This window comes from Dasypus novemcinctus, chromosome 2, assembly GCF_030445035.2.
Source record: "Dasypus novemcinctus isolate mDasNov1 chromosome 2, mDasNov1.1.hap2, whole genome shotgun sequence".
NCBI lineage: Eukaryota > Metazoa > Chordata > Mammalia > Cingulata > Dasypodidae > Dasypus > Dasypus novemcinctus.
In genome coordinates this window covers 36,193,788-36,202,669 of record NC_080674.1, presented here as the reverse complement: position 1 = coordinate 36,202,669, position 8,882 = coordinate 36,193,788, and positions in this window count along the sequence as shown.

The following is an 8,882-nucleotide window of genomic DNA, read 5'->3' as shown; positions in this document are numbered from 1 at the left end:
CTACTTCTCTGTATGCTCAAATGCATGAGATAATCTCTCAGCCCTCTTTTTTTTTTTTTTTTTGAAAAGCTGTCCCTTCTAGAGCCCTATGTCCTTTTGAGCTAATCTGGATCAGTTGTCCTTTAAGTCCTGCTGTCTGTCACCCTGATTTCACTCATTATCCTGGCATGTCACCATCATCCCAGGAATTCCCTTTAGCTAGGCTTCTCCTTTACTAGATCCCCTGTTTCTTAGATTACTTCTTTTTTTTTTTTTTTTTTTGGTACACTATATCCTCTAGGAGCTTCCTAAGAAAGAAGTCATAAAAAGTTAATCTTCAATCTTATCTATCTGAAAATATATTTATTTCATCCTTATAGTTTATTGACAAGTTGGTGTCAAACTGGGTTAGAGTTCCCTTTAATTTCCCCCTCAATTGGGAATGAAATACTCTTATCTTCATCTAACTTCCTATGTTGTTGAGGAGTCTGATATTATAATGCCTAATCTTTTATTGTCTTCTTATATTTCTCTAGTTGAATGGAACAAGAGCAGGCTCTTAATTAACACTCCTTAGAACCTTTACTTCTGTTTTCATAGGTATGTGACGCCTGTAATTTCTGAGGCTTTCTGGGTTTTAACAGCAAAAATTATCCTGCTCCTGGTTGGCATTGCTTTCTGCTGACCCTTAAGTTTTAACTTTATCTGCTCTGTTAAGTAATACTCAATCATCTATTTTCGATCTTCCAAGGGTTTGTGCTGTTTTTGTCTGGTGGGGTTTATATTTTTAAAAAAAAATTTTGTTGTGATTTCTGGCCATTGTTTGGAGAACTGTGCTTTCAATATACGAAGTTTAACAGGAAGATGAGGGTTTAACTTGTCTCTCCATCTTTTATATATTGTTTCTTTTTAAAGAGCCCTGATATCCAATGTAATCTACCACAGAGCAAATTCCTTAATATTGCAAAGTAACATTTGCTAATATAATAGTATTAGATTGGAATTAAGTTAGTAAAAATCAAATCAGTATATGTTAAGTGATGGTCTTCCATGATAGTACTGAACATGAAAGGATTATAAAAAAGAAGTATAGATATGATCTCTCTTCAAAGAGCTTACCATCTTGGGATGATTTAATGTACACTCCATTCATGTGATTAAGTTAAAGTACTTCAAAGAAAGACTTCATCAGATACATTAAAAATGTTACAAGTGGACTTGGAAAAAAAATGAGATGATTTAATTAAATGGAATGGAGAAGGTAGGTGCTTCCAAGAAGAAGGAAAATGTATGATTAAAGGCAAGAAGACAAGCTTAAACATAGAATGGTTTAGGAAACAAAATTCATTGTAACTGACAATCTCCTACCTATTTTATCCATTTCATGTCACCTCTTTTGGAAGGTTTTGAAGGGTGCTGCAATAATCAATTTCTAAGAAGTGTTAGGAAATTTAAATAAGTATTAACAGTCATTTCAGAAACAGGTATTGTGACCTGAAAATGGATTTTTCTTCACTCAAATTCCTTGAGTCTTTCTGTTTCAGCTGCATCATTTGAAGTGGAGATCAGCCCCTGGGTCTGCCAAGGCTAGATTTAATTGGGTTAGCAAATGCAAGTCTAGAATTTTAAATACCAAATTTGTGCACATTCTTGGCATTCTAAATCCATTGGAGGCATTTTGGAATGCTTAAAAGTCTCCCAAGGTTCCAGACTAACTCATCTACCCACTTGGGCAAAAATTTCAACCTAAGAGAAGACTACATTTGCATTTTAATATGTTTTCCAATTTCTCAATTTACCACTGCGGGTTAGCCCTTTGCTCGTGAGCATAAGAATATGCCTCCTATTCTTGCCTCTTCTTCTGTCTCCCTGGATGGTCCCAGGGGTCTCCACTTAACCATTGATCATTTTCACCGTTTGATAAGTGGATGCTGATAATAATTTCCGCATGTGAACACCTGAGTCCTCATTTTAGTTCAAATTTGCTCCCCAGTGAGTTAAGAGTTGTTAATATTCCTTCCTCTTCTCCCACCCTCATCCCTAGAATCCTAGGAGTTTAGCTGACTTGCATTTATTTAGTACAACTCTGCTGTTCACCTTCTGCTTCTTTCTTAATTTTTAATTCAAGTCCACTCCTGCCTAGAAGCTTTTCCCAATTTTCTAGGCTATCTTTAGCTCTACATTCTCTTAATGTGAATTTTATTTACAAGATCAGACATTTTTGCATATAACTTTTCTTTAATAATACGTGTATTTGATGTGAGACCACTCCTTTTAGATTGACCAAATAAACAAGCTTTCAACAATGGTATATTGTTTATAGTATGTAATTTTCCTGATAATTCAGTCCCTTATTAAACATAAATAAAGTGAATAAATTAGTTTTATTATGACTGATTGTAACTAGTGGTAATTGTGTTTGAACTGTGATACCCTTAGTTATAAATAGCCATCCTTCAAGCCATATATATTGCCATAAATAATAAATACTGTGAATAGATTTTTGAATGTGAAAAGTACTTCCATCTCAGAAGTTAATTTTCCATCCCAGAAAAATATTTCTATTCCAGAATGCTTGAAATTTTATAGATAAAATGTTTTCAGTTGCTAAACTATGTGTTTGGAGTTTTACAAAGGGAAAAGGAACATCAGCCCTTCAGCCTAATCTTTGACAAGTCTTTGCGCTTATCTTCACCTTGTACCCTAACTTGACTTCAGGGTAATACCTGGATGTAAGCAGAGACTAAATAATGCCTGTATAATTTTGCCTTTAGATTCTCCATTTACACTCTTTCAGTTCTGCTTGTGTTACTTTGGGTTTGAAGCCCATTCTCTCTGTACTTTTCACCAAAAATAAAAATAAGAGAGAAAGGGAAAGGAAGGGAAGAAAAGAGAGAGAGAGAGAGAAGAGAGCTGGGATTGAGAAAAGGAAAAGAAAGGAAGGGAGGGAGGGAAGGAGGAAGTCACTCATCTAAAATTATAATCTATGGTGTTTCTATGTAGCTTTCTTGATGATTGATTTGGACGTTATGGAAGGGGGATCAGATCTTGGAGCTTGTAACCTTTTCTAATCTCAGGTTTTCCTCCTTCAACTTCCTTCAATAAATTTTTCCTCTTGTCTTATGTGACGTGCATCTATTCGAATTTAGGCCTTAGTGGCTCAACTTCTCTGAAATGGGATTGTGAAAGTTTGTATTCAATAAAGGCGGCCTTCTTCTTACAAAGGAATTTCCTATCAGCTGCCAAGAAAACAAGTTTCTTGGTATCTTCAGTCTCTAAATTCTTAATTTTTTTTTGAACGTCTTTATAAGCAACCTTGACACTCCACCTTATAAAGTTTTATTTTCGAATAGTAGATACTTGGTTGTCAGTTCCACAAGGTATCTTGTGGCCATGCACAGTTTCAACATTTCAAGATGAGCCATCATAAATACGAAACAGTGATTTATGTTCCTCACCTTGTAGATAGTCAATCTAGATGTCAGAATCTGCTTAACATATGGGGAGCCTTCTCAAGAATGCACTTTTAAAGTGAAGTTGCTCAGCATTAATGGCCTTTTGTGGCAGAAAAAAAATGTTGGGAAATTTAGTATTCCCAGGATCATTTGAATATATTGCTTTATGTTTGAGGCTTCATTTTTTACAATTCTATAGTAACTAACATTTATTAAACACTCACTTGGGCTATTCTCTGATTTATCTCTGTTCCCCACAAGGACACTGAAAGGTTATTTAAGCTCATTTTACGTATGAAGAATCCAAGGTTGATAGAATTTATGTAGCTTTGCCAAGATTAGATAGGCAGAATTTGAATCTGGATTACTCTCATGTCAAAGTTGGTGCTATTTCTATCACAGTTCTCTTATGTGAAACTTTCTGGATTGCATGCATATCTTGAGTTTGAAATACGCATACACTGTGACTCTTGTTCATTTTTCATACTAGCCTGTGTTCCTATCATCTAATGATCCCTCTAGGCAGAGATGCCTGTGGGACTCCTCTTGAGAACAACATGCCTGAAGCATATTTATCCCAGTTATCCCATGTTAAAATACTGATAAAAAACAGCAAACTCCCAGCAAACAGACATGTACTTGTAAATAGTATTTTTTACATCATTCCCTTTCACATGAGCAAAAGAGCAAAAGAGGCAGATGGCTTAAGTCATATATTTGGGTTATCAGCAGGACATAATTTTCTACAGATGAATGTAAACAGCACTTTTTAAAAACATGCTTTTTATGGCATGTTTGGTTTTTTTTTCTGAGTGGTTGTTTATCACCAAAATTCAGACTCAGTGCACATGACATGTTGACCTAGACCCAAATGTACTAAACTGTAACCTAACTGAGAATTTTGATCGTAGGCTGAGCTGCTGTTTTTCCTGACCTCTCACATGGGGTTGTTTCACAATAACAGATATTTTATTCATTGCTCCAAGAATGGGAAATTTTCATCCTTTATTTTTCATATTTTAGATTTATTACTCCCTCTCTAGTTCATTTCAGCTCTTTCCCTCAATGACTATACCCAAGAGCATTTTAACAGAGATATTTAACAGAGCCATTCTTTTGATTGATCTAATCTTAGTACCATTTTCTAGCGGGGGAAGTGGGTTTAGAGGGGAAAGACCTCATAAGTTATAAGCAAGTTCTCATCAGAGGCCTTTGGTCAATTGCTTTTAGGACCATGGCTGACTTTCTCTTATTAAATATAACCTGTATAAAAGTAGATTCCAATATTATAATTTAGAGCTAATCTTTTCTATCTTTGCAATTGTCACTTCCCTTGGCATCTGCTTAGCACTTGTAAATTTGTTCTTCAGTATATTAATTTGTTTGAAAATTACTTCTAAACACATTTTACATCTTTGTGAGATTTTTTTGTCTGGATTGTAGGCTAAGAATCTTTTGTGCCTCAAATTCCTTTCCTTATCCCCCAAGATGCTCGATTGTTTCTGTTTACACTGGAAACACAGAATGTTTGCTGATTGTAGCAACCAGAAAGGGAAGCTCCTCTTCAGACAAATGAAGGGAAGGTTGCTCATTACCACTACTTTAAACTATCCTACCATTACCATAGCAATGCATGGTGTTAAAGATCATGGACTCTGGAGACAGGCAGCTTTAGTTTAATTCCCGCTCTACTTCTTACTAATTATGTGCCCTTGGGCAAATTATTATTTAACCTCTCTGTCAATTTTCTAACCCATAAAATGGAGATGATATAGTACCTATGTCACAGGATGGTGGTGATTAAGTGTGTTAACACTAGAATGACAACTTTGCCTGGAATGTAGGGAACATTAAATAGGTGCTTATAAAAGAAGTGATTTGTTTCCTGGATTACTGCCACACATTGTCTGTCTGCCCCTAGTCTTATTCCCTACCAATTCATTTGCCATTTCAGCTAAAGTGACCCTTCTGAAATAAAAATAGGATAACTTACTTCTCTGCTTAAAACAATGAATGGGATTTCTTGCTCCCAGTCATGATGGAGTAACTGGCACCAAACTAGACCTCTTACCATAAGCTTCTCTAAAACCTGACAAAATATTTGAAGCAGCTGTTTTTCAGGCAGTGGACAACAGGAAGGGCAAGCCTGTGATCCTTGAGAGGAGGGAAACTCATTAAATGAGTCCCACAATTGCCCAGTTCCCTCCTTGGGAACAATTTCCTGACTACAGTATAAAGAACTATAGTCAAGCAGAGTACGGTGAAATGGCAGAGATCATATCTGAAGCAGCTGGAATGTGATGGGTAGGGAATCAGAGATGCAGGAGCTGGCCCAGAATTCTATATGAAAGACTCTCTCAAGTCCATGGCTGAGGGCTGAAATGTATATGCTCAGGACCAAGCACCAGAGGCTTAACAGCTGGCAGCTGCTATGGGATTGAGACTGAAGCAAGTTACTGGAGGTTAAGCAGGACCTGCAGACATTGAAGTCCCAGCCTTTCAGAGTGGAGAGATTTCTTTAAAGCCTTTGAACATCTCTGGCATCTAGTTGAGACACCAGAAAAGCCACGTCTTAGGAGTAAAGAATGTGCACCAGAATAAGACCTCCTATAGAATTGCCATAAAATGCTTAAAACCAAGCTTTAACAAGGTCCTTTGGGAGACAGAGTTTGAAGGTTGAGTCTGGCTAAGTTAAATGGGCTTGCAAAATACCTTAGGCTTTCTACGGATATGCACTAAATAAAACTTAAATTCAAGCCTACACAAATTCTAGGTGATCAGTCAGTAATTGAACTACCAGCTAAATAGGAAGCAAGGAAGATAGCAAAATCCTAATTCCCTATGATATATTATCCAAAATGTCTCATATTTGCTCAATAAAGAAAACAGAAATATAATATATAATCAAGAAAAAAAGTCAATATAAATGGAACTTGAGATGGTCCCTCAGGACCAAATCAATAGATGGTCAATTGATTTTCTACAGAAAACTCAATGGGAAAAAAAACTCAATGTCGTCTTTTCAACATATGGTACTGGAACAATTAGATTCTAATTTTCATATACAGAACATTGAACTTCAACCCTTACCTCATGCCATATAAAAAAATTAACCCAATATTAATTATAGTCTTAAATGTAAGCTTAAAGCTATAAAGCTTGTAGAAGCAAACACAGGACAAAGGAAAAAGTAGTAACCTAAAAGAAAATATTGATAAATTGGGCTTCTTCAAAAATTAAAGCCATTGTTCTTCAAAAGAAAGTCTCAAGAAAATGAAAAGACAAGCTACATACTGAAAGAAAATATTCACTATATATATATATAACTGACAAAATACTTAAATACACAATATATAAAGAACTTTTCAAATTCAATATTGAGACAGACAACCCAACTTTTAAGAATAGCAAAAGATGTAAATAGAAACTTTACAAAAGACAAAGCACAAAAGGTCAATACTCACATCAAAAGATGTTCAACATCATAGGTCATCAGGTTAATAAAAATTAAAATCATAATGAATACTACTTCACACCTACCAGAAAGACTAAAATTAAAGGTTGGTAATATAAAGTGAGGCAAGGATGTGGAACAATAAGAACTCTTGTACATTTATAATGAGGTGTGAAATGGTGTACCACTTTGGAAACAGTTTTCCAGTTTCTTATAGAATTAAATGTATTTATCATATGACCCAGAAATTGCTCTGTTAAGTATATACTCAAGAAAAATGAAAACTTATGTCCATAAAAAGACTTATACATGATGTCCATACAAGCATTATTTATAGTAGTCAAAAACTGTAAACAACCCAAATACCCATCAACTGGTGACTAGATAAACAAGTTATGATATATCATAAATAAAATACTACTCAGAAGTAAAAAGGAATAAATACTGATACAAAAAACATGGGATAATCTCACAGATAATAGGCTGATTTAAAGAATAGCATTCATACTAAACCATTCTATTCACATGAAATTCTGGAATAAGAAAACCGATCTATAGTGCTGAAAAGAGAGTAGCTTTTACCTGAGTCAATGAATGGAGGGTGGGAGTGAAAATGATTGCAAAGAGGCATTAATGAACTCCCTGAGGAGATGGAAATATTCTCTATATTAATCAGAGTAGAGGTTGCATAGGTATAAACTTGTCAAAATCCATTTGACCTTAAATGTGTGAAGTTTATGGAATGTGAAATATATCTCAATTCAGTTCATGAAAAAAAAAATTTACGCCTTTCATATCCTGACTTCTGACCTCTTCTGAAGCCTAATTTTCCAGTTATTTCATCTTAACTTTAATATTTCTCCATTTTGGGCTTTTGTTCTTTTTCTCGCTTCTAAGTTTTTACATATACTGTCCCTCCTACCTATAATCCTTCTTTTCCTTTTTTACCCTGAGTAAAGTGTTTCCTTATAACTTCATATTGGTTAAATGCTCTTACTATCTGTTTCCACACCACCCTAGACTCAGACTTAATAGAGGATATATCACATATTATTGTTTTTGTTTGGTGTTTATCACCCCTATTAAATTGTAAACTCCTTGAGCACAGAAATTATGCCTGCTTTGTTCCTTGCTATACTTATCACAGCTGCAGCTTGTAGTTGGCACTTAAGAAATATTTATTGAATGAGTGAAAGAATGAACTAATAAATTAATGAATGAGCTCACATAAACCTAAGATCTTCAGGTAAATTCTCAGTGATTTCAAGGGTTCTATTTTCTAGGTGAAATTAATTAAGGGCTTCCCCTGTGAGTTAATGCTATTTTGGGTATAGCACCATACATTGTAGGTATTTTCTTCTAAATTGTATTTCTCATAGGCCACAGTTTTTGTAGGAGCAGTGAGTCACAGAAATGCAATGCTTGGCTGTGCCTTCCTCCACCATCCCTTTCCCCCAGCTAGCCAGACCAAACATTCCATAATAACCATGTTTTTAATTGTTTAAGGGATTTCTGTTTGACTTAGATTGTTCATCAAGATATTTTTTAGCCTTCTTCCATTTTGAAAAATGTAGAGCATTTTTTCTCTTCTTATAATGTTCCTCACCTTTTGCAAATGCTGTTGGAAAATAGATGCCTTATATGTGCAAAATATATATAAAGTGTAAAGATGAATCCTAACAGGATAGATTCTTATTTAACTTGCCACTTTTCTTTTGTCTTTTATTTATTTGAGGTTTTTCACATGGAGTCTCAAAGTTTTTAGGAAAAACTATGCTATTAATTATTTTATTCAAAAACAAAGTATCAGAGGGAATTAACAGAGTCCCTTCCTCAGAGTCTGGGGATGACTTGAAAGTAACCAACCATTGTGTGCTCTGTGATACAGTAGAGGCATGTTCAGAGAGTTAAACAGAGGCTGAAGACCGCAGCTCTAGATACATGATATCTAGGTGTTAAACATCGCTGTAGGTGTTGATAATCCTTTTATGATT